This window comes from Ornithodoros turicata, chromosome 3 (genome assembly GCF_037126465.1).
Source record: "Ornithodoros turicata isolate Travis chromosome 3, ASM3712646v1, whole genome shotgun sequence".
Classification (NCBI taxonomy): Eukaryota; Metazoa; Arthropoda; class Arachnida; order Ixodida; family Argasidae; genus Ornithodoros; species Ornithodoros turicata.
This window is the reverse complement of record NC_088203.1, coordinates 11,267,991-11,294,135: the sequence shown is the minus strand read 5'-3', so window position 1 is coordinate 11,294,135 and position 26,145 is coordinate 11,267,991. Positions and strand designations below refer to the sequence as shown.

The 26,145-nt window shown below is 47.6% G+C and overlaps 2 long non-coding RNA genes across 2 annotated transcripts in view; one reads left to right on the top strand and one right to left on the bottom strand.

The window, feature by feature from the left end:
• LOC135388069 (uncharacterized) overlaps positions 1-26,145 on the top strand; it is a 277,500-nt gene that overhangs the window by 88,444 nt on the left and 162,911 nt on the right. The gene's annotated exons all lie outside the window — the stretch shown is intronic.
• Positions 1,600-25,905, bottom strand: LOC135389902 (uncharacterized). Its single transcript, XR_010421612.1, has 2 exons — positions 25,819-25,905; positions 1,600-1,984 (listed from the first exon to the last, which is right to left on the bottom strand). It is a non-coding gene; the product is annotated as an uncharacterized LOC135389902 (long non-coding RNA).

Here is a 26,145-nt window from a genome sequence, read left to right as displayed (position 1 = left end):
CACGTCTCTCCTGTATACATTTAGCTGCAGCGCTTGTGCTTTCGCAAGAGACGAGGCGGGGTCGCGTAAATTCGCTGCCTCGCGTGGGCTATACCTATATATGCATGCCTGTGGTTACACAGTCTAAAGGGACAGCGTTCTCTCTTTAAAATGAATTTCACATCATAGCAGGCTCTTAGCCAACCATCATCTCAAATGATATTGTTATATGCCCTGATTTGTTGAAAACGGGATGCGTACGCCTTTTTTGTGACACCTATGCTGTTCATAATTGTCACAAAAAAGGGGCGTACATTTCCCGTTTTCAACAAATCAGGGCAGATGACGATATCATTCAAGATTGTGGTTGACTAGGAGCGTGCTATGCGGTGAAGTTCACTTCTAAGAGTGTAGTGCTGTCACTGCTTTTTTAAAATTAGGTTTAAACCCTACACTCTTAAAAATGAACTTCACCACATAGCACGCTCCTAGCCAACCATCACCCCGAATGGTAACGTTCTCGCCCTAGATTTGTTGAAAACGTGAGGAGGAGCCTATTTTGTGCCGTGCATAATGAACACAAAATAGGCTCCTCCTCCCGTTTTCAGCAAATCAGGGGCGAGAACGTTGTCATTCGGGATGATGGTTGGCTAGGAGCGTGCTATGTGGTGAAGTTCATTTTTAAGAGTGTAGCCACACGGCAAACTTAATGCATTAAACGGAATGTTGGAATTGTCCAAAACAGAAGGCGTACGCCTTTCTGTTACAATTATGTCGTACATAATTGTCACACACAAAGAAAGGGATATACGCCTCCTGGTGTCAACAAATCATGGGAGAGAACGATATAATTCGGGACGTGGCTGCTTAGGAGGTGAAGTTACTGCCATTAATGCATTAAGTTTGCCGTGCTATAAAATCTGGTAGCGACAGTGGTGATCTCCTGCGGATGACGTCACTTGAATAAACCCAACAACCAATCGTGATCGTGACTGACATCGTTCTCTCTCTCCTGATTTGTTGAAAACGAGGGGCGTACATCTTTTTGTGAGAGTTGTGCAGCTGTGGTAATTGCCACAAAAACGCGTACGCCTTGCAATGGTTGACCTGGCACACTCTTAAAAATGAACTTCACCGCATAGCACGCTCCTAGCCAACCATAATCACGAATGATCTCGTTATCTTCCCTGATTTGTTGGAAACGGGAGGCGTACGACTTTTTGTGACAATTATGAACAGCATAAGTGTCACAAAAAGGCGTACGCCTCCCGTTTTCAACAAATCAGGGCAGATAACGATATCATTCGAGACGATGGTTGGCTACGAGCGTGCTATGCGGTGAAGTTCATTTTTAAGAGTGCAGCGTGTAATGTGGTGAAGATCTGTTCCAAGAGTGTGGAACCAGTGGGCTAGTTGGTTGGCGCAACGCAGAAACAGTTGACGTCACAGCAGTTATGAGAAACATTGAACCGGACAAATCCTCTTCCACACCTCTGAAAGCTCGATCTTCTCGCGAAGGTGCACCGACAGGACGCGCTGCAAACAAATCCCTTTCATATTGACACCATGCAGTACCCCGCATTCTGTCAACATCGCAGTCTGCATAAGCTACACTTTGAATCGTGCAAACGCCGACAGATTTATTCTTCCCATGCGTCTGTGGCCATATCGCGTAACAAAAGGAGATTTATCTGCCGCAACGGTCTCTCCCCGTGGTAACTGCACTCGTTTCCTGCGCTGTCCGACTCCATGATAAGGAACGACTGCAACGTTGCACCGCCAATCTTCGTTGATGGTGACCCCGAGCATAAAAGTGGCATCGACGCCGATTCAACGCGATCATAAAAGCCTTCTTGGCGTTCCTTGTCGTTCCCGAGGCCTTTGACGAGGACACGCCAACGGAGGAAACGCAGTACACCCCGAACAGTCTTGAGGAAACGAAGTGATCTGGAGGTTTTGGGCCTCTGTTATTGGAAGGGGGATCGGAACGGAAGACGTCCCTTCTCTGAAAAGGAATAAAATACGGAAATTAGCGAAACACGATCCATATGATAATGGCTACAGCGACTGTAGTAATTGCGCACCGGCGCCAACTCTCGCCACCGATTCGACAGCACCGACATCTGGTGGTGGTAATCGTCCACGTGTGTTTGACCATCGGACTCATGTCTGGACTGGCTCTTTTCGTTTTTTTTGGGGGGGGGGAGGGGGGAAGTACGAATGAGCCTCGCGAAGGAAGCGCATGCAGAGGCAAGCAGGAGCACTTTCTTCCGTAATGACCCCAGCCCAGCCGCGTCTTCTGCAAAAGGAGAATAACCGTACATTCACACGATGCGGCTTTCCCCGTATAATACTTTAAATACGCAAAATGTCATAGTTTTCTGTTGTTACGCGACGGCGAGAGTTTAACGTTACGTCTTTTCGTGATCTTCTAATGTAGTGGAGGATATCCTACGGTGCAGACACAAGATGATTTCGTGGCAGACGACAGGGTCAATGTGTCGTCTGCTATGTATGAAGTATGTTGGCGCCGGCTAATGCTCAACATAACAAGCGGTGAAACTTGCGCAGTTTTTTGGTCTCTCTTCCGTTAGAATATTCGGTGGGACGTCGCTGGACAAGAAGAAGAGAAGGAAATGGTTCCTAAGCTAAAAGAGGCAAAGAATTACACAATGATCGAAAGCGATTGAGAATTCATAGCCACTGTACTGTTTACCTCCAGTCTGCGTTTTCTTTCTTGTTTTTCTTTTTATTCGGTGTGAGTTCTACCAAGCAACTGTATGGACAAAGGAGAGCAGGAAGGGGTGCGTGACAAGGGACTTAGTATGCGTCGTGGGCCGACTTTAGGGAGAAGTGTGTGTCCGGAAAATCTGCGGTAGAAGCTCATACAGCGCAGTCGATGTTAAGATTCGAACCCACCACCTCTCAGTCTTCAGCGTCACACCAGCACGGGCTATCGCACCGACGAGGACTTACTTTCTTTTCGCCCATCCAGGTACCGCCAATGGCGATTGGTTGGTAGCAGACTAGATGCGTACGTGTATTCAGAAGAATGGGGCGTTGTCGCGTAGGACATCGCGTGTATACGAGGACGAATTGTGAATGACACGCTGCTAAAAGGACCAACTTTGGGGGCCATTTTATGACTGCACGCAATCGGGAACGGGTTTGCTTCTTGGGCAGACAAAGAAAATGGCTGAAACAGTCCCACTGCGGTCCTTTAATGCGGCAAATACACTTTGCTGAGAGCAACATTGATTAAGGCAAAAGGGACCAACTGAACTGTATACAACGTACAAACCTACTAACTAACCAACCAACCAACAAAAAACCGTCGTAACGTCACTCCCACAACTGCTTACGTAAAACGTTACAAGGTCTGAGGGTGAGGGGCAAGTATGTGTGTTTGGGGAGAGGGCATGTGGGCCACTCTGCTGCCGCTGTGGCCCTGGAGGTTCCGAACGTGCTGCTGAAGTAGTGCGTATGCTATAAAACAAGACTGTCGCTGTATATGTCACTGCAATCTTCCCTGTGGGACGAGCTAGTGGGGGACTGCCGGTGGAGATGCTGACAAAATTCGGTAACAAGTTGTTCAGGACATATTTGTCCCCCCGACCTGTCACGAAGGTTAAGTCCGGCTGAGCGACAGCAGCAAGAGCCACTGTGTATGAACCAGGGGACATCAGATAGCAGCGTACACTCTTAGAAATGAACTTCACCGCATAGCACGCTCGTAGCCAACCATAATCTCAAATGATATCGTTATCTTCCCTGGGAGCTTAATCGCTTCATCGTCGTTACGGTCGTTACAAGCTAACGAGTGGCGGGAAATTCAAAAAGGCGGGCGGGAAATTTAAAAAGGTGGGCACGTGATGAAACACGTGCACGGCGCTCTTCGCGCGATACGTGAAGGCCGTGGTACACGTCACGCGCAATGTGTCACATGTCCACCTTTTTGAATTTCCCGCCATTCGTTAGATTGTAACGACCGTAACGACGATGAAGCGATTAAGCCCTCTGATTTGTTGAAAACGGGAGGCGTACGCCTTTTTTGTGACAATTATGAACAGCATAAGTGTCACAAAAAAGGCGTACGCCCTCCGTTTTCAACAAATCGGGTCAGATAACGATATCGTTCGAGATTATGGTTGGCTACGAGCGTGCTATGCAGTGAAGTTCATTTTTAAGAGTGTAGTATTGGCGACACTTCTACGGAGCTGTTCTTGTGACTCATTGGTTTCTTCAAAAGAGTGTCAACGTCCGTTCCTTTTCGCCTGTCGAAGAAACTCTCAGAAACTCAGTTATGGACACTCAAAAAAAAAAACCTGAGATTGAGGTTGTGTGAGACCAGGTGCGGATATACCCTCGGTTTGATGGGGGGAGGGGGGGGGCGGTTTCCTCGTCGGAGCGCGTAGTGGGGGAGGGGAGAGAATGAAGTCCAATGTGTAAACTGACGTTTTGGGAGGGGGCGACCCCCCCCTGGATCCGCAACTGTGTGAGACTAGTAGTCAGACTACACTTTTAAAAATGAACTCCACCGCATAGCAACCATAATTTCCTAGCCAAAAATTTCTTTTTTTCTTTAAATTCCGTGTTAGCGCCTCGAAGCAACTGTGGCTATGAGCGGCGTACAGACGTGGACAGATGTAGAGAGTACAGCAGGAAGGAGTGGGGGACAGGGGTGGTTAGTGTGCGTCCTGGGCCGACTTCAGGGGAACTGTGCCGACATTCGTCTGGAAAGTCTTCGGAAAACCCAGGGAAAACTTCAGACAGTACAGCCGGTGACAGGATTCGAACCCGTGTCACCTCCCAGTCTCGGCGTGGAAAGCGATCATCCTAACCACTACGGGAGCTGGTCATAATTTCGAATGATATCGTTATCTGAGTATCTGAATTATCTGAGTATGAGTATCTGAGTATCGAATGATATCGTTATCGTTTGCTGAGAATGTACACCTTTTTTTTTTTGACACTTATGCTGTTCATCATTGTCGCAAAAAAAGGCGTACGCCTCCCGTTTTCAGATAACGATATCATTCGAGATGATAGTTGGCTAGGAAAGTGCTATGCGGTGAAGTTAATTTCTAAGTTTCACTTGCAGTGAGGTTCACTTTGAATTCGTCAAATCTCTTCCCCCCCTCCTTCTTTTGGCTAAGGTCGTGACGATGCCCACTTGAGTGCGGCCAACAACGGCAAGTTACTTCGACCCCCCTCCCCCCTCATTTCCAAGAGTGTAAGGTTGTGTAGCCGTCAGTGTTCCTCAATCTTATAGTGCTTTTAGTAGTGGATCTATTTGCTTTTCAGGGTTTCTCTCTTTCTTTTTTTTTTTTCGTTGAACGAGATGAACCGGGGCTGACACGACTCTCGTTGGCCCCGTCTCTTGCTTGCATCGTTCGAAGTGGCATATTGAGATGTACGGAAGTGCGCGCGGGAGTCGAACCGGAAGGAGACGCCCGTGCGCGCTTGTAAATAAACTCCAAAATGAGGTCAATGCGTATCACAAACAAGGAAATGAAGCCCACCCTACAGAGGTGTGTTACCACAGTTTGAGGCTGAAGGAATTGTCTCCATCCGGGACCTCAATATTAGCTACTAACAATTGTAGAGGGAACGGTAACAGAACGGGTATAGTACTTCCATTGGCACTTCCGTTGTGCGGCTTCGTCAAGCCGGAACCGTTTAATTCGGCTTATTGACACTTTTATGTGTGCGGAACTGCACGGATGAAGTGGTCTTGGAGAATTACTATTCTGGGACCTCGATGTGGACTATGTAGAGTGCACTTTGGGACACTTCACTATTTTTTTTTTTTTTTTACGCGTGGAACTATACAAGTCAAAAGCTGACTTTTATAGTTCCATGTAACTCTTCTATAACAGGGATTCATCGTCGGGTCCTTCACCTGTTTATGAACTTCCTGTCGCCCACGGGATTGCTCTGGACGCTTTAATTCCTTCTCACATTTTCATCCTTCCTTCAACGTCTTCATATAATGTTCCACGTGCAATGGGGTATAGCGTAATAATGGTAATGGCACTGTGATGTTACACGTACGGTTTTGTCTGCGCGGTGTGGCGGTATGTTGTACGTGCCGCAGGGCAGGACTGCGGATAATTTGGACCACCTGGGGTTCTTTTGACGTGCGCCGGAAATCTCCGACACACGGTGCTGGCAGCAATGTTTACCCTCCCCCACATTGCTACAGCCCTCGGCCGGGATCGAACCCGCGATCTTGAGCTCTGCAAGCCAGCACGTATCGCACCAACGCGGTGAAACACCCCGTCTCATCGTCATCATCTATTGTTGTTGTTGTTGTATAACAGAGATTGCACGGGAAATACTACGATCGTTTATTTTCCGTAATTTTCTCCTCGCTTGTTCACTATTTCCCCTGTAAGATGACCCCAGTGACGAGAAAACAGATTGCCCTTGAAGTATTTATTTATTTATTTATTAGCAATACCCTACCGCTCCATCTAAGTGGCAGCTTCTTTCGCGATTGTTTATTTTCCGTAATTTTCTTGTCGCTTGTTCACTATTTAAGATGATGACTATGACGCTTTAAGATGATGCGAATTCTAAAAATAGGAATAGGAGTTCATTGGGGAGAACAGCTCCCGTGGCAGTGGTTATATAGGATAGCATATAGGTTATATAGGATATAGGATAAGATAGGATGATCGCTTTCCATGCCGAGACGGAGGTGACGCGGGTTCGAATCCCCGCACCGGCTGTGCTGTCTGAGGTTGTCCCTGGTTCTTCGCCGAGATTTTCCAGATTAATGTCCGGCGCAGTTCCTCCTAAAGTCGGCCCAGGACGCATACTAACCCCCCCCTGTCGTCCCCCACTCCTTCCTGCTGTCCGCTCTCCATCTGTCCGCGTCTGTACGCCGCTCATAGCCGCAGTTTCTTCGCTGCGCTAACGCGGAATTAAAAATAAATAAACAAAAATTCTTTGGGGAGGTAAATTGTAGAGCAATATGGCAGCTTCTATAGTCCCCTTCAATGCAATTACTCCCCATCTTGGTCCCTTGACCATTAAATTTACTCTCCTGCAATGCATGCTCCGCACATTTAGTCCCCACAAAGTATTAAAATTACTCCAGCTTTTTTAAAAAAATATATAGTTTATAGACAGCCAACTGTGGCACACTCTTAAAAATGAACTAGACCGCATAGCACGCTCCTAACCAACCTCGAGTATACACCATCATCTCGAATGATATCGTTATCTGCCATGATTTGTTGAAAACGGGAGGCGTACGGCTCTTTTGTGACAATTATGAATAGCATAAGTGTCGCAAAAAAGACGTACGCCTTCCGTTTTCAACAAATCAGGGCACATAACGATATCATTCGAGAGGATGGTTGGCTATAGGAGCGTGCTATGCGGTGAAGTTCATCCTTAAGAGTGCAGAAGTGATCTACACTCTTAAAAATGAGGTGGTGGTGGTGGTGGTGATGGGGATAGGGCTTGCTTAAAAATGAACTTCACCGCGTAGCACGTTCCTAGCCAACCATCGTCTCGAATGATATCGTTATCTGCCCTGATTTGTTGAAAACGGGGGGCGTACGCCTTTTCTGTGACAATTATGAACAGCATAAGTGTTTGTTTGTTACAGAAGAGGACTCTTCTGTCACAAACAAACTTTGACGGGCACAAACGGGCTTTGAACGCGATCACATAATTTAGGGGAAAACAACAAAATCGTCTTGCTTTCATATCGAAGAACCCTTTCTATCCACTTTTTAGAGGTGCATGTGCCCCGGGGAAAAATACGATACAACCAAACCAGTCAGATCTTGTAGAGAGGCTCAGAAAAACAACAACATTCTCGTCGTTTCTCGTTGAGTGCTTTCTACCAGGAACATTCCAGGGTTTTTAGTGACGTTTGCCAAAAAAACCCCACCCTTCAGTTTCTCTCTTTCTCCTTCTCTCTCGTTCTTTTCTTTTTTGTGGAAATTAATTTATTCACTATCAGAAGCCTATACGGGAGGCTATGTAGATAGATTATGGTCGAAAAGAAATTGGGCCATGCCGTACGTTGCCGTGAACTAGCACCATTAGCCTATAGGAAATGATTCTATAGCATTGAAACCAAAATGCAATGAAGTTTATACGACGTAAACATGTTGATGGCATACGACAACATAGCGTTGACGCAGCATGACGCAGTTACAAGAGCAAGTTGTCTGTTCCGCCGAAAGCATCCTGTTCTTTCCAACTGATTCGGACACTGACACGTGACAAATCATCTCGAGTCTCTTTATTCACGTCTGGACGTTGCGTTCCATCAGATGCGCGTTAGGCAATCCGTGCCAAGAAATTTTGAGGCTTTGAACTACTATATGGAAAAGAGGTTGTAGATGGATGGGTTCTCGGCCTTTTTGCCTTAGATTCCCCGCGCTCCGTGTGGAATAAAGTTTAGAGAAAAAGTATACATCTCACGGTATTCACGAACTTGCTAATTTAGCGGTCTCCATTGATACGGTTTGGTTTGGCACGGCAACAATCCGACACATTCTCGAAGACTGCAGCCAGTACGTACGCGAGCGACGGGCCTTTAAATCTCAACTTGAAATGCTGGATCAGAGGCCATTCGACATCTGCAAAGTTCTCGGCCCATGGAGTAACCCTGGACACCAGTGCCTTGCACTTTGCGCTCTTCTTTCCTTTCTGAGGGCCACCGGCCTCCTTCACGAACTGTAGGGATTTCCTTCCCTCGTCATTCTCTCATGTGAACCTTTTTGGAATGGGGCAGGGTCCTGCACTCAACGCAGGGAAACATCCCACATCATCATCATCCATTCATCTATGTTGTTGTTGGTTTGGTGTAAAGAAAAATAAAATGGAGACTATGGCGCTCATGATATGTCTTGTAGCCACACGGCAAACGTAAGGCATTAAACGGAATGGTATTTACTTCACCTGCTAACCAACCATCATCTCGAATAACATCGTTCTCTGATTTGTTGAAAAAGAGGAGGCGTACGCTTTTTCTGTTACAATTATGTCCTGCATAATTGTCACAAAAACAGTTACTACCATTATTACAAAACTTATTATGTTATTATTACAAAACAGCTATGTCCTGCATAATTGTTGAAAAAAAACAGTTACTCTCATTATTGCAAAAACCGTAACTACCAATGGTTACTACCATTCCGTTTAGTGTATTAAGTTTGCAGTGTGGCTGGGGGTGGGGGTGGGGTTATTGGCAGAAAGAAAGAGAGAAAGAAAAAGGGGAAAGGTCAGCCAGGCACCACGCCGGCTTCTGTCTTCTTACATTATGTCTTCTGATTTATAGAAAACATAAGAAGCGCTTGTCTTATGGACACGCATAATGTGTCCAAGATGGGCGCCCCTCCCCACTTTCAACAAATCAGGAGGCAGAATGATACCATTCGGATTGGTGGTTGACTAGCAGTTGTCATGTGGGGAAGAGCGCTTATTAAAAATACCCTCGCACGACGACAGATTTCGGGGTCTCCAAGTCATCCCAGTAGACACGGCCCCTTATGGCAGCAATCTCTCGTTGGTTTGTTTGTTTGTTCTAAGTAGTGTGTATCGGGCCGATGTCTGGCCAAATACGTACCGTGCACTTGCCGTTGTAGCGTGTGTGGATACAAAGCCTTGTTATCGGAAGCTCTCCTGTTTCTGAAGGAGTCTCTGGAGCCTTGTTTGTGATCCCGTCCCTCGCCCTGTTATTGAAGCAGCCTCTCTGTGCAACGTGGCCAACTGTGGGAGCTAGCTGCTCAGTGCACCGACCTTGCCCAAAAATAACCCCTTCCCCTTCCTCAAGGAGTGTCACGTGACCTTTCTGAATGGTGCGTGAATCGTAAGCAGCGCGGGGCAATAAACAAAACGGACGCTGGGATACTTTTGGCTGCATCCACCCTTCCTTGTATGTATGTTCAATTCGTCGAATTAAATGGGACTATCGAACGATGGAGTTGTTCGGCCACGTCTATGTCGTACCGATAATAAGGATAATTATCGATCTGTTGATTACTGGGGATGAACGCTAAGGAGCCTAAACTTTACGCAGCAAATTGAGAAATCGAACCGTTTGGTGAACCATAGGAAACGTTAAAACTCCAGTGCTTGGGAACGTAAATAAGACGTACACGACAAGGCATTCTGCCTTGTCACTGTAGCCAAGTGCAGCTGCAGTGCCAAGGCAGAATGCCCTGTCGTGTACATCTTTTTTATGTTCCCCAAGCACCGGGGTTCTAACGTTTCCTATAAACTTTACTTTTCACTCTAAAAGCAGAACTTCGCCACATAGCACGGTGAAGGAAAACCATTGCACATAGTGATACCTTTATCACTCCCGATTCTAACCAATCACGGGGCAGAAGGATGCCATTCGGGACGGTGATTGGGTGAGAGCGTGCTACGTGGTGAAGTTGTTGTTCTGGCAAGCCGGTTTTTCGTCACCACCACCACCGCTACCAACACCCGTTGTTCTGGGGGGTACCCCGGTTCGAATCCCGGTGTCGGCTGCGCTGTCTGGGGTTTTTCCGGGGTTTTCCTCGGATGCTTTCAGACATATGTCGGCACAGTTCCCTTAGAAGTCGGCCCAGGACGCACATTCCCCCAAGGTGACGTTGCCCACCTCTGTGAGGCCGACAACGCATTGCATTAGCACCACCACCACCCTCTTTTCAGAGTGTTCCCTAAAAAAGAAACGCACGTAAGCAGAGCCTCACCGCGTAACATGCTCTTACCCAACCACCATTCCCAACCTAATTAACTTAGCTTCTTTTCTTCGCTCGTCAAAGTGATATATGTTACAATGTTTCGTAACTCTCGTCCAATGACATTCGTCGCAAGGGAGCCAAGTCCATCACCGAGCCCGATGCCTTCACTCTCCATATAACACGTGTCCGTGCAACACTAGCGCTTACGCAAACGCGAGAGAGAAGAGCGGAACGTGATGTGGTAAACGCAAATATTTTCTGAAGAAATCCCCGGGGAGCGTGTGTGGCTCACGAACGTCACTTCGTGAGTACTGACGTCATCTCCATCCCCCCGTGAACGATGGCCATAAATGAGATGGTCTCGGCTTGGCAGAGCTCCATGGAGATCAGTGGGATGGCTTTCGTTGGATGCTTGCCATCATCTATCCAGGCTGTTGTTGTAACTCGCGGTGCCAGATATGTCGCCCCCCTCCTCCCCTTCCCCCCATGAAGGGAATGACCGCTCCGCACGATGCGCAGTGCTTTAATTTAAGGCACCAGGATGACTCTGCAGCGTAATGCTATCTGGACAAAACAATAGAGAATCTCAGTACACGTATATACTTTCTATAACCAAACTCAAACTCAACGTATGTATACTCATGTATACGCATATAGCACATATGTATAGAGCCTGATGTTTTCGGGAAATATTCTTTTTTTTTTTTTAGTTCGCGGAGTAAAAATCGGGGAAATTAACATGTGCTCTAAATTCATGCGAATTCGGAGAGAAATCGGGCTGTATTACTCAAACGAACTGTACGGTGATGTAATTGCGTTTTGCTGCCAGCAAACGCTACATTCCTACATACGTTTCAGTGAGGGCAATTTGCCGGGTAAAAATCGGGTTTCATCCCAAAGAGGCAACCTTCAATTCGGGGTGCATTCGGGGAAGAAACAGGTTAAACCCAACTTTAGGCTCTACATATGTAGTACAGCGTTTTACTGAACTGCATGCCACAAGCATGCGATCTATATGCTGACCATTGCAGTTGGTCGCCAGTTCAGTCCCTCAGCGCCTTCTTAGCAGCAACAGGGCTCCTGCGTGAACTCTGAACATTCATCATCATTCACCATCTTCTCCCCCTCAAGCAATGAGATAGGTGCCACCTCAGCGGTGAAACATCCTAATACATCATTGTAGTGGCCTGAGAGCAAGAAACAGCTGATCGAGAGGAAGACGAAACGTCGTCAGCTGTTCTCGCGCTCTTCAGCACCAGCTAGTAGGATCAGCTTCGTCTTCGATCGTTGGCCTCGACGGGGAAGCTTCGCTGTCCACGGTCTCTCTCACATGACCCATTAAACCGTTTATTTCTCCCTAGGCCTGGTATCTCAACTGGCGACGAGCAATGGCGACTCAACCCAGTTTGTCGGGCGACGACAACTCTCGCAGATTCCGCAGTCCAGGAATATTTGACCCGGCCAAGGAAGATTGGAACATGTATCAAGTAAGGTTTGAGGCTGCACTTCGGGTGGCTAGAGTCACCGAAGAGGAAGACAAAACCAATTTGCTCATAACGTCGCTCACCCCTGAAGTATTCAAACATCTGTACAACCTTGTTCAGCCACGGGACATTCTGTCCGTTGCATATTCTGAACTCACAAGGAAGCTTGCCGAGCATTACACCCCAAAGAAGTTTAAAGAATTTGAGAGGTGGAAACTTTTTTCAACCCGTCAAAACGAGTCGGAGTCTGTCAAAGACTTTTTGGAACGCCTTTCCGCCATCATCCCTCATTGTGAATATGAAGCAGAAACCGATGTGAGAGCATGTTCTTTATTAACTGCCTTCATTGTGGGACTTCATGATCCACGAATTCGCGCCCGGTTAGTCCTAGAGAAGGGTCTCACGCTTGAAGCTGCTACCAACTTGGCTGACAAAACGTTGACCGCAGAAGCCGAGTCTCGCCAACTTCATGCCGAGCAGACCGTGCATAAGTTAGAAAAAAGAAGCGATCATGCAAGATGTTTTCGCTGCGGCAATATTAATCATGACTCGGACACATGTCGGTTCAGAGATGAAGACTGCCATAACTGCGGCAAAACTGGCCATATCGCTAAGATGTGCCGTGCCAATCGTCCTTCGAAAGGGAAGAAGAGCTATCGGAACGTGGAGTATGTTTCGGATGTTTTCTTCGCGGGTACCGGTGAAGACAAGTTTGTGACTTGCCAGATAGGGTCGCACGATGTGCTGCTACAAGTGGACACCGGATCGCAGGCCACTCTTCTCAATACTTCTACCTATGTTAGGTTAGGTAAACCCAAGCTGAAACAACCACGGTTCCGTCTTCGGTCTTTCAGCAAAGACGATATACCCCTTCGTGGCCAGACGGAAGTGGAAGTATCTTATGGTGGACGGAAGAGGAAGTTAGAAGTGTTCTTTACTAACATGGAGCACACTAACCTACTGGGTAGAGATTGGATTCGTCACCTGGGACTGGATCTTAATGAGTTGTTCGTCGGAAGTGTTGTCAGGCCTGGAAGTTCACTCGAAAAGGTCTTGTCCAAGTTTCCCGACCTGTTCCAATCCCGTCTGGGGAGGTGCACAAAGACGAAGGTGCATCTACATTTCAAGGAGGCTGCTCAACCAAAGTTTTTTAAACCGCGTCCGATTCCATTTGCTACGAGGCAAGCAGTCGAAGCAGACATCGAGAGACAAGTTAAGAACGGAGTGCTGACGCCGGTCGACGTTTCGGAGTGGGCTACCCCCATCGTCGTCGTTCCTAAGCCGAATGGGGCTGTTCGGGTTTGCGGGGATTTCAGTGTGACGGTGAACCCGCAGTTGGCTGTATCGCAGTACCCACTCCCTAGGCCTGAAGAGCTGTTAGCCGTACTCAATGGCGGACAGCGGTTTTCCAAGTTAGACTTGTCGGAAGCTTATCTCCAGATGGAGCTCGACGACGAAGCACAGAAGGTCCTTGTCATCAATACGCACAAAGGACTCTTCCGATTTACGCGAATGCCCTTTGGAATCGCCTCAGCACCGGCAGTTTTTCAACGAATCATGGAGCAGGTCACCGCAGGCATACCGTCGGTTGCCTGCTATTTAGATGACATCATCGTCACAGGCAAATCCGATGATGAGCATTTGGACAATCTCCAGCAGGTCTTTAGCCGACTACGCGAGTTTGGGTTTACACTGAAGCGCGAGAAATGTGCTTTTTTTCGGGCCGAAGTGGAGTACTTGGGGCATGTAGTCAACGCACAGGGTTTCCGGCCATCGCCCAAGAAGGTGTCCGCAGTGCTCAATATGCCAGCACCCACGAACGTCTCCGAGCTGCGGTCATTCCTTGGTATGGTACAACACTACGGAAAATACCTAAAATCGCTTGCTGATGTCGTTGCGCCCCTCAATGACCTCCTGAAGAAAGCCGTACCGTGGGAATGGTCTTCGGGTTGTGTGGAGGCTTTTGAAAAGGTCAAGATGATGCTGGTATCTGTGGACGCGCTTACGCATTTCGATCCTGCAAAACCCATTTTCTTAGCCGCAGATGCATCTTCTAGAGGTCTTGGAGCTGTTATCTATCACAAGGTCGATGGCAAAGACATGGCAATGGCACACGCTTCGAAGACATTGACTGCCCCGGAGAAGAACTACTCACAGATAGAGAGGGAGGCCTTAGCCATCATTTTTGGCGTCAGGAAGTTTCATCAGTATCTCTGGGGCCGGAGGTTTGTTCTGTACACGGACCATAAGCCCCTGACCACGATCTTTGGTCCCAAGAAAGGAATTCCTGCGACAACCGCCAGTCGCTTGCAACGATGGGCTTTGATCTTAATGAACTACACCTTTGACATTCAATATACGCCAACTGCGAAATTTGGAAACGCCGACGGCCTCTCTCGTCTGCCTGAGGGTCCAGATGGAGACTTTGACCGAGAGATGGAACGGGGCATCTTCGACGTCTTCCTGACAGAGGTAAACGTAGTGTTGGACCATCAGGTCTCTACCTTACCCATTTCCGTCGAGGATATTGCTGTGGCCACGTCACAGGACCCGGACCTGGCCAGGGTGGCTGCATTCGTTTCCGGTGGTTGGCCGACGCACGTCGATCCCTGTTTGGAAGCGTTCTTTCAACGCCGCACGGAGCTAACGATCTACAAAGGATGTCTGCTCTGGGGGATACGAACGGTGATACCACCCAAATTCCGAAGTCCTCTGCTAAGTCTCCTTCATGAGGGCCATATTGGACAAACAAAGATGAAGATGTTAGCTCGGTCCTATTTGTGGTGGCCGGGCCTCGACAGAGATATCGAAAGGGAAGTGAGAAGTTGTGAGCCATGCGCCTCTGTTGCTGCCCACGAGGTACCGGTGCCACTTCACCAATGGGAACCCGCAGATAAGCCTTGGGTACGTCTGCATGCCGATTTCGCTGAGCTGAATGGGAAGCACTACCTCATAGTAATAGACGCCTACAGCAAATGGCCGGAAATAGAACAACTGACAAGCACAGCTGCTGAGAAGACTGCTATTGCTTTTTCCGACATGTTCACACGAAATGGCTTGCCAGAGGTTCTGGTCACCGACAATGGTCCACCGTTCACCAGCAAGGAGTTTAAGAACTTCCTTCAGGCAAACGAGATACGTCACGTTCTGACGCCGCCATACCATCCGCAATCGAATGGTCTCGCGGAGAACTTTGTGCGTACCTTCAAAACAGCCCTTCGCCGCGCAGCGCTGGAAGGGACGAAGGACAGTGTTCGTAGTTTCCTGTTCAAGTACAGGATAACCCCGCATGCCACAACAGGGCGCTCTCCCTGTGCAATGTTAAATGGACGTCAGTTTCGACACTTCCTAGATTTTATTCGTCCTGGTCAGCCCGATATCTCCGGTACAGTGCGCATGTCGCGCGAACGTCAGAAACGCAACTATGACAAGTGCAGCCGAGACAGGAGCTTTGGGATAAACCAAAAGGTCTGGATGTTGGACCCTGGCAAGAAATCCCACTGGAAAGTTGGTGTCGTTCTCTCCAAACAAGGGTCGGCAATTTACGTCGTCGAAGATGAGCAGCAGAGGCGACACCGCGTACACAAGGACCACCTCAAGTGCCGGCACTCCGTTGATTCCTGGCCTGACCAAGCTTCAGTTCCAGAGGTATTCCGAAAAGACGAGGTTCCTCTTCCCCCTCCTTGCCGCCGAGATCCTCGTCCAGAAGAGGGGAACCAGAACGACTTCCACGAACCCCATGGTAACAATGACGCTATTGCTCCTGGTCATCACGAGCCTGGACAGGTCATGGGCTCAGGAGATGCTGCCACCAGGCGCTATCCTTCGCGTCTCCGGAGAGGCCCCCAACGTTATGGCTACAGCTAAGGTGGGAGGGATGTAGTGGCCTGAGAGCAAGAAACAGCTGATCGAGAGGAAGACGAAACGTCGTCAGCTGTTCTCGCGCTCTTCAGCACCAGCTAGTAGGATCAGCTTCGTCTTCGATCGTTGGCCTCGACGGGGAAGCTTCGCTGTCCACGGTCTCTCTCACATGACCCATTAAACCGTTTATTTCTCCCTAGGCCTGGTATCTCAATCATCATTACTTATTTGTTGTTGTTGTTGGTTGCCAGTTTACTTCTCAACTAATGCTGTGCTAAAAAATGTTTCCACGTCACCATGACTAGCGCAGTACACTCTGGAAATATGACTTCACGAAATAATATGCCGAGAACCAAACCATATAAGTAGATTGCTATCCTTCCATTTCCTGATGTGTTAAAAATGGGAGACGTATAGGCCAATTGTGACAGCTTAGATATAAATTTACTGTCACAAATGGGCGTATGTCCTACCTTCTTCTCCAGTCAGAGGCTGACATAAGTGTATCATTCGGCTTAGTGCATATATAACGCCGGGAATGTTATGATGTGAAAGTCTGTTTTCTTTCCTTCCCTTTTTTTTCCTTCTTTGTTTAGAGTACACGTTGAACTTCATCACATAACACCGCACGGAGCCGACTGTCATTTAGAACGACGTCCTTGTGTCTATTGACGGTGTCTGTCGTCTTCCGGAAAATCGCGTGCATTTCTCAGAATACGCACACATCGTACACTCTTAGAAATGAACTTCACCGCATAGCACGCTCCTAGCCAACCATAATCTCGAATGATATCATTATCTGCCCTGATTTGCTGAAAACGGGAGGCGTACGCCTTTTTTGTGACACTTATGCTGTTCATAATTGTCACAAAAAAGGCGTACGCCTCCCGTTTTCAACAAATCAGGGCAGATAACGATATCATTCGAGATTATGGTTGGCTAGGAGCGTGCTATGTGGTGAAGTTCATTTTTAAGAGTGTACGACACAAAATGAGCATCGATCTAAAAGCATAGACAACAACAACAACAAATACAATTATGATCATGAATGGCAGGGAGAAAAAAAAAACAACTCTTTCGGGCGATAAACAGTGCGAGAACCCCACTCGGGGACTCCACATCCACATTGGTACCTTAGCTTACAGTATACTTCAGGTTAGTGGACTGTACTCGTTTCTGCTCGCTCCTCGCGTGTCCACTTTGTAGTATCTTGCCCACGCATGCCCGTACAGTTGGTGGCGTTCGGAGCGAACGACCGCATTACGGCGTCCTCAGAGAAGGATACTTAATAGACGTATACCCTTGACGCTCTCAACGACCAGCTTCAAAGCCATTGTTACACGAGCTGCGTCGTAATCGAACGTCGACTGTCGTTACTCTGAACGAGCGGTCAATAGTCTCTTGTAATCTGCCAGACAGGTGGACCGACTGCGACGTGATTCTACTTTACAAAACTTTCCGGGAAGTGCTCCGGGCTACAGTATATAGAGCCTTCTAGAAGTCTTCTATAGGGGCCTGAGACTGAGAGACACTTGGTCTCTAACCCAAGTATCGGCAATGCTGGTCAAATACTGGAGTGATATTGGACGAGTATTGCTAGTATTCATCAAATATTTTGCCAGAATGCTTGTGCTGCTTGAGTATAGCGTTGTCTCAAGTGGTGGAGGTGGTGGTGGTGGTGATGGTGAAAGGGCTCGCCGTTGTCGGCCTCGCAGGGGTGGGCAACGTCACGACTGACGCCTTGGGAAAATGTGCGTCCTGGGCCGACTTCTAAGGGAACTGTGCCGACATATGTCTGAAAGTGTCTGAGGAAAACCGAGAAAAAAAAAACCCAGACAGCACAGCCGGCAGCGGGATTCGAACCCGGGTATCTCCCAGTCTCGACGTGACATGGCCGACGCGTTGCCCCAGATAAACGTCACTGCAGGCGTCTCCGCCAGTCAGGAAGCTCGAGAGAGGCCACGTGCTTAGGACTGCCAGTGGGAATGGTAGTATAGGTCTCGTTCCTTTGATGTCACAGCTTGACGTGCACGTGTGTTCCAGCGTTTTATATTCCACTAAGTACGGCTCGTATAGAAAAATAATCTTTTGACTCCTCTAATAATTTTTCATTGTTGTAGTATAATGCGTGCATTATGTACGGAATGTATGTACGGACGTCGATGTCTTCACGTGCACTGCTAACCGTGGGGAATACAGAGCGACTCAGCCACGCAAGATATTCCGTAGCAGACGACAGGACAAGACGCTGACGGTGTCGTCTGCTAATCGTGTATTCACACGAGCAACATTCCGCGGAAGCGGAAGATGCAAAAAAAAATGTCATAGCTTTCTGCTGTCATGTGATCGCGAGCCTCAACGTCGTGTCTTCACGTGCACTGCTAACCGTGGGGAATACACTACGACTCAGCCACGCAAGATATTCCGTAGCAGACGACAGGACAAGACGCTGACGGTGTCGTCTGCTAACCGTGTATTCACACGAGCGACATTCCCCGGAAACGGAAGATGCGAAAAACGTCATAGCTTTCTGCTGTCACGTAATCGCGAGCGCTCAACGTCGATGTCATCACATGCACTGCTAACCATGGAGAATATCCTGCGACACAGCAACAAGATATTCCGTAGCAGACGACAGGGAAAGACGCTGACGGTGTCATCTGCTAAGTGTTGTCTGCTAAGTGCGCAGTACGCCACTCCCGATACTCAGCACCGTGTGAATGCTCAACATAACACGGGACGGAAAGGCGGCTCTGTGAGCAGTGTTTTCGCTTTTTCTTCCACTACAATCTTCCGTGAGGATGTCGTTCGTGTGAATACACTAACAACGTAGAACTTGATGCTTGATGAGGCTTCGTGTGTGTGTATGTGCCTCCTCCTCCCTGTCCCGAATTTTTTACCGTGATGAATTCTAGTCATCACCTCGCTCGCTTCCTATGCTTGGTTTCGATTTCGGCCGCTAGGTGGACGCTGCCTCGATGGCAGTACAACCACGACTTACTAGAGTATAGCGACCATGTCATAATCGACAACCTCTATGAGGAGCCCGTCCGCACGATCCGCTAGGGGCGCTACTCATCGGTCCGCGAGCTCTACATCATTGGACAATGGAAATGTGAATTTTGAACCCGCATAAGCGGACGTACGACTACCGTAGCAGACGACAGCACCAGCTCCTATGAAAACGCGTAGAATGATGATGATAATCAACTTTAGAACGGAACATCTCCTGTGGGACATTCGGCTTGTATTGTACAAAAATACTAACGTAAGCTGAAGTACAATGTATTGTAGAAGTTGAGGAAGCAATAACCGGGCCGATGAGTAGCGCCACCGCTAGCTTCCAAATGCGGCGCTGGGAAGGGGTGCCTATCACATGGTCGTTATAATCTAGTAGGCCGTGAGCACAACACCATTCTTTTCCATGGATGCTGCATATCCTACAATTCCCACGATACTTCCCCACCGAACATTTAGGAACTTTTTCCGCAGCGCGGTTCGGCTGTGCAACTCGGGACCACCTACGGTGGCACACGATGCCACTTACATCACGTCCTCATAGTCTACGGTCGCTGCTGACGAACAGTTTCGAAAGAGAGGGCGAATTCTCGGGCCGTGGTCCAACTCGGCCAACCAGCTGTGGACCAGCTGCTGCAGCGCTTTAATCACCTTCGGTCGTCACGTCCTCCCTCCTCCCGTGTCTTCAGATTGCAACAGGACGAGGTACACACTCATATCGCAGATGCAAAATTTCTGAGAATTTTCATTTGTTCAGAGTGATCGAAAGTGCGGGAAATGTTTTTCTTCGTGACTTTCTTGTGGCGGAAAGTTGAAAAAAAAAAAAAGATAAAGAAATAAATAACACGAGGACGGTTTTCACGCTTTTACGACTCAGATGTGTTAGCGGGCACTAGACAACACATACTATTGTAATATAAATTGTAAATACAAATCCTATTTGGTTAGCACATGAACGCGAAATATAGGTAAAAATACTCAAAATACTGCTAAATACTCAAAATAAATGCTGAGTTTGAGTTTGAATGTAAGTATATATATATATATAAAAGCGAAGATATTGAATTCGTCACCTGACGAATTCTGCTACTCCCACAAAGATCCCCTAAATGAACCCCAGAGAAAGAAAAAGAAAAATGAAAATGTGATTCTAAATAAATACATAAATACTGGAAAAAAAAGTTCTGTTGACATTACGCATTTATTTCATATAGTTTATATTCTTTGCCTGATTTTGACACTTTGGGCAATGTTTCCGACACCTATGGAACAAAAACGAAGAGAAACCGTTTTCCCCAGTGTTTCTTTCTCTTTTTTTTCCCCGAGGGCCTCCCATATCTGCCCTCAGAAGACCAATCGTCCCATTTCATCTCAGCATGTGTGAGGCTGCCTGTGTCTCTTCTGCTTCTCTTCCTTTCTATTTTGCTTTTGGAAATAGCGAGCCTACATCACGGCTAACATTTCTCTCCTTTTCTTTTTTTTATCAGCATTAAACATATCCCCCTCCCGCGGGCCTTCTTCCGGCTTTGCAAGCCTTCGAATAATGGACACGTGTTTCCGAAGGACCGAAGATGCAGACTCCCCCATCTGCATCACATTGCATCCCACGCAGCTTACGTAAGCCGCATTTCTTTTTGCCCCTATGCGTAGTCATCGGGGAACAACACTTGTTAAACGAGGGGGTTTACCTTACGTAAAAGCGCTCATCTCCATATGGTGGATATATAATTACCTTTCGAACCGTCGGGAAACCCTCGGGCGATGCTATATGTAAAAGCGCACAGCAGGGCACGGAAGAACATACGGGAGCGCGCCTTTCCTCCAGCGAGTGAATTGAGCTTTTAAACGGGAACGCAGTGGGACTTTTCCACGGAATGTGCTATATCGGAGGTTTGTAAACACCACTCTCTAAAAACGGAACATCACTGTGTGTATACCACGCCCAGAACGCGACGCGTTTCACAATGATAGCGTTCTATTTCCCCGATATGTTGAAAATGGGAGGCATATGCCTTTTTGTGGCAACTTGGATTTTCTGTCAATTGCGACAAAAGGGCGTACGCCCTGCTCTCTCTTCAAATCAGGAGTGACAACTATGTCGTTCTTTACATCGGCTGGGGCAGAGCGTTCTTTTTTTTTTTTTTTTTGATTGCGTGTTAGTTTCACGAAGCAACTGTGGCTATGAATGGCGTACAGATGTGGACAGACGGAGAGAGGACAGCCAGCAGGAAGCAGTGGGGGACAGGGGAATTAGTATGCGTCCTGGGCCGACTTCAGGGGGAACTGTGCCGACATCCGTCTGGAAAGTCTTCGGAAAACCCAGGGAAAACCTCAGGCAGCACAGCCGGAGGTAGGATTCGAACCCACCACCTCCCATTCTTCAGCATGACCGTAGGTATACCCCCAACGAGCGGACGCCTTAGAGCACACGGCCATGCCGCTGGTTGGCAGAACGTGTAATTATATGCGGTGAGTTTTAGAGTGTGTTTTTGTAGTCTGCAGATATGTCGTGGAATGCGTTATATAATGTGTGTTCTATAGGTCGTATAGATGCCAATGCGTAAATATAATTGGTTATCTTAATATTATAGGGGCCCTTAGGACAGAAAGACCAAGTGATAATGGCATTGTCAAACTGCTACGCTGCAATGTGACGTCAACCACACCGGGATTGGCGTGATTCTGTTATCGTATCAGGCCAGCGTAACTTTCTTTTGCCAGATTGGAAGCGCTCTACAGAAATTGTGGGATTAATAGTGAAATGGTTCAGCAAAGTGATGACAGTGACTTATAAAGGAATATCTGAACTGGAGGACTGGACTGGGGTTGACTATAAGATTGTCTTATCGTGTGTTCGGAACCGTTAATGCGAAGATTTTCAAATCAACATCTTATCATCTGTAGCTCATTCACCGGAGCCAACGACAACAACAACTATAAGTGATGAAGAAGTGATGATGACATGGGATGTTTGCCCGTGGTAGCCACGGGACCCTACCCCACTTCACAGAGGTTAATATGAGAGGATGAATTAATGGTGAGCGCGAAGCGAAGACAGGTCGGAGTTCTGTTTAGAACTCTTCGAGGAGGCCAGTGGCTTGCACGAAAGCAAAAAGGGATCGAAAAGCCAGGCACTGATGCGCAGTGGAGCCTTATGAGCCAAGTACTTTGGACAAGCTGAATGGTCTGGTCAAGGAGCTCAAGTTGGCGTCGAAACACCCGGCGTCCACGCATGTACCTGTCACAGTCCTGGAAGATAGGAGATGGAGGATGCACAAGAGGGACAAAGTGAGGTAGTTGGCACAGGGATATGGGGGATCGTAGCTGGGCTGTGGCAAGCGGGGCACAGCGCCGTGTTACTGTAACCCAGCTTAACCCGGAACACAGTGGTGAAGGCGACGTTGAGGCGTAGACGCCGCAGAAGTGACGTAAAGCTGCAAGGGAAGCCACCTGGCATCTTAAATGATAATGACGAGCCCACGGCATGGAGGAGTGACCATTGAGCGATGTCATGGCATTGTTAAGCTTTTTAACTATATTACGACCTTTTCTTTTCATGATATACAGCGTAATTAAAATATACCTGGCGCCTGTGTCACAATCACGTGGTCACTACTAAAATGGCGCAAAGTGCCGTGTGACTGTGACAACAACAATCCGTGTTTCGCGATAACCGCGGTTTGGTCGGGTAACGAGGGTTAAGCGTAACAAGGGTATAAAACTCTGTAATGTAGCGTCAACGGGCACGAACAAACGTGAGCTTCAGAATTTTTAGTTTCGTACATCGGAAGTTGTTTACCAGTTTTCGTACATCGGAAGGTGTTTAAAATAACAGTTAAAAAAAAAAAAAAAAAGAAGACACGTTAAGCTAATCACCCTGTTTCTTTCAAGCGGGGACATATCACATTGCTGAGCTTGGAGTTGATAACTTTCGTTATCGTATCGTCGTCGTAGAGTATCTTCCCACGTACTAAAACTCGCTAATATCGTAGCGTGTGACGCAACTTGTGTCAACTTGACGAAATATGACCCGAATGGGAAACGGTACATTATCATCCCTTATGATGACAAGTGGGATACTATATTATATCGTGTACGATGACGCTGCCAGAAACTTTGTGTTACAACGAGACAGGTATTTCAGGCACGATTTTCATCTGAGGAGAGTATTAGAATTTCGTAAGGAGGGAAAGGGGGAGTGAAAACAATATCTTTTCGGGCTTTGTCGGCCTACATTCTGAAAACAGTACTTCACTACGCAAGACGTCGAAGGTAAAGCAGCGCACGGAATTGTACCTTTATCGCCCCGGTTTGTGGAATGCGCGGCCGGGCACACATCTTTTTGTGACAATTAACTGCATAAGTGTCACAAAACAGGCGCACGGCTCCCACTTGCATCAAATTGGGAGGGGGGGATACGGGTTGATGGTTGGCTACACTCTTAAAAATGAACTTCACCACATAGCACGCTCCTAGCCAACCATCATCCCGGATGACAACGTTCTCGCCCCTGATTTGTTGAAAACGGGAGGAGGAGCCTATTTTGTGGCCATTATGCACGGCACAAAATAGGCTCCTCCTCCCGTTTTCAACAAATCAGGGGCGAGAACGTTGTCATTCGGGATGATGGTTGGCTAGGAGCGTGCTATGTGGTGAAGTTCATTTCTAAGAGTGTAGGAGCACGTCGTGCGGTGGAGTCCTGTTTTAACCCGTATGCTCGTTTTCGCCACCATCACCACCTCTGTTTTAAGAGTAGATCTGGCAGTTCTCTTTTTTTTCTTTGGGGGGTGGGGGTCAGGGAGTTGAGAGCAAGGCCGGCGCCTACGTTTCACTCCGGGGGGACAACTGCGAAATTTGCCCCCCCCCTCCCTGCGTTCTATTGATTCTTCGTCTCTTCGGTCATCCTAAAGCGTCTTCTTCCTGCCCGAAATGTGTTTTATGGTGCCCCTTCAGCGGGATCAGGGGAGGCCATTTCCCCCCTGCCCCCCGTAGACGCCCCTTAGACGTGGTTGTGAGGATCTTTGGGGGAGGGGTGGAATCTGGGAGGATCTCTGACAACGTAACATTATACTGCGCTTGCACCAAACAGTGAAGCTTATGATTGGAATCGGCGCCATCAAGTACCTGGTTGAGACGGCCTCGTCTGGAGTCTAACCAAGAACCTGAGGACCAGTAAGTGTACAAACTGATCGCCAGAGGTCGTTCACACCTTGAATTAACAAACAGACAAAAAAAATCACCACCTCACTAATGCTATCGAACCCACTCTGAACTGAAGTCAAGTGAAACAAACCCCAAGTTTATATCAGATATGGACTGTTCCATGTAGTGACTATGTTCTCGCAACTTCTATCAGGCTCCAGGGCGACTCTGTGTATACGCTACCTCCATATACAATGACGTCATCAGCGTCCGGTCGAGCGTTTTTTCGACGAGTTGCTGGCAAACGAGGCTTGTGGAGCGGAAGAAGTCGTTGCCGGGCTGTTTCGGAAGCGGCAGGACCGGTTCCACCGGCAAACACCGCCCTCGACGACGAGGGCTCTTTTCAAGGGCACCGTTCTCTCACTCACGTAATCTTACACGAAAATGACGAGCGCCGTATACTCTCCTCTCTGCATCATCTGGCCAGTCACGACCAAGCTATGATGTTACGGCGACACCATTAGAAGCAGCCACAATGATAATTAATGATAATTCGCAGCTTCACGTACACAGGTTGCTGGCGTCCTCGGCCGGAATCGAACCCACAACCTTGGGACCTGTATAGGCGGACTGATCCACCGAGACTTTTTTTTTCAACATTGATTTTAATGTGTGAATGGTATATACAAGAGGTACAGCAACAACAATAAATGATGACGACAAGAGGTAGAGGCAGTGCTTTTCTTGTGTGTCTTCAATACATATTGGGCAACAATGGTGCAAACATCCTAACACATCCTACGTATAAGCCACACAGCTTACAGCACTGAATAGGTATTTGCGACAATGCTTCGTTGTTGATTTATTTGTTGATTGATTGATTGGTAAAAGAAAAAGAAAATGGAGATGTTAGTCCCAAACTACTCAGTACATCGTTCATTTTGCGATGTTCATAGACGCGGCGAAGACTTTGTACATGTTGCACGAAAAATGTCCCATGAAGAACGGCGCACCTCACGTTGTTCAAGGTTTGTGGCGCGACTTCCACGTACATAATTAGAGCCTGAAGTTTTAGGGTTTTACCCGATTCTTCCCCGAATTTGCACCCCGAATTGAAGGTTCACCCTTTAGGGTGAAACCCGATTTTTACCCGGCAAATTCCCCTCACTGGGATGTCTGTAGGAATGCATTAACTTACTTGTTCGGCAGCAAATGCAGTTATATCACCGTTTGTACCAAACCATTACAGTTAGTTTGAGCAACTGAGCCCGATTTCTCCCCGAATTTAGCATACCGGGAGTGTTTTCACCCGAATTCGCATGAATTTAGTGCACATGTTTATTTACCCGATTTTTACCCCCCGAATTTAGAAAAAAATATTTCCCGAAAACTTCAGGCTCTATACATAATGCATGCCTAGTAAAATAAACATGTCCAAGGGCATGTGTATGTCAGCTTAAAAGGCACCGGTAAAAATGTGATCGAACAAGGGTTCACGAAAATTGTATTTATAAAAACCCGTTGGGAGACCTCCCAAAAGAACGCAGCATCCGGACTTGAGATGAAACAGTGATGAGCAGTCTCCGAGCTGCTGCATCAAAGGCAGCTCGTGGACAACGGGGCAGAAGTACCACGTTGATGGAGTGCTTCTGCAGGGAGTGTCCGTATGCAACCGGAAGAAGAAGGGTTAGCTGGTGGACCAAAACACATTATCCTTACTCTGCAGAGGATGTCTTGTCCCGGACAGCTGAGAAGGTCTGTACTGTGCATTGACACATGAAAGAGAACAAAGAGGACGGTGAGAAGGAGTTGCATGAAGTAATGCGAGGTAATGAAAAGAGTAAGAATAGAAACCGGTCTATTAACGTGGGAATTAGTTCCATACATGTAATTTTTTTTTGTCTGCCTGCGACTTGCCTTTTAAACTGCCTCAAGCCCTTCAATATTTTCGTACGATT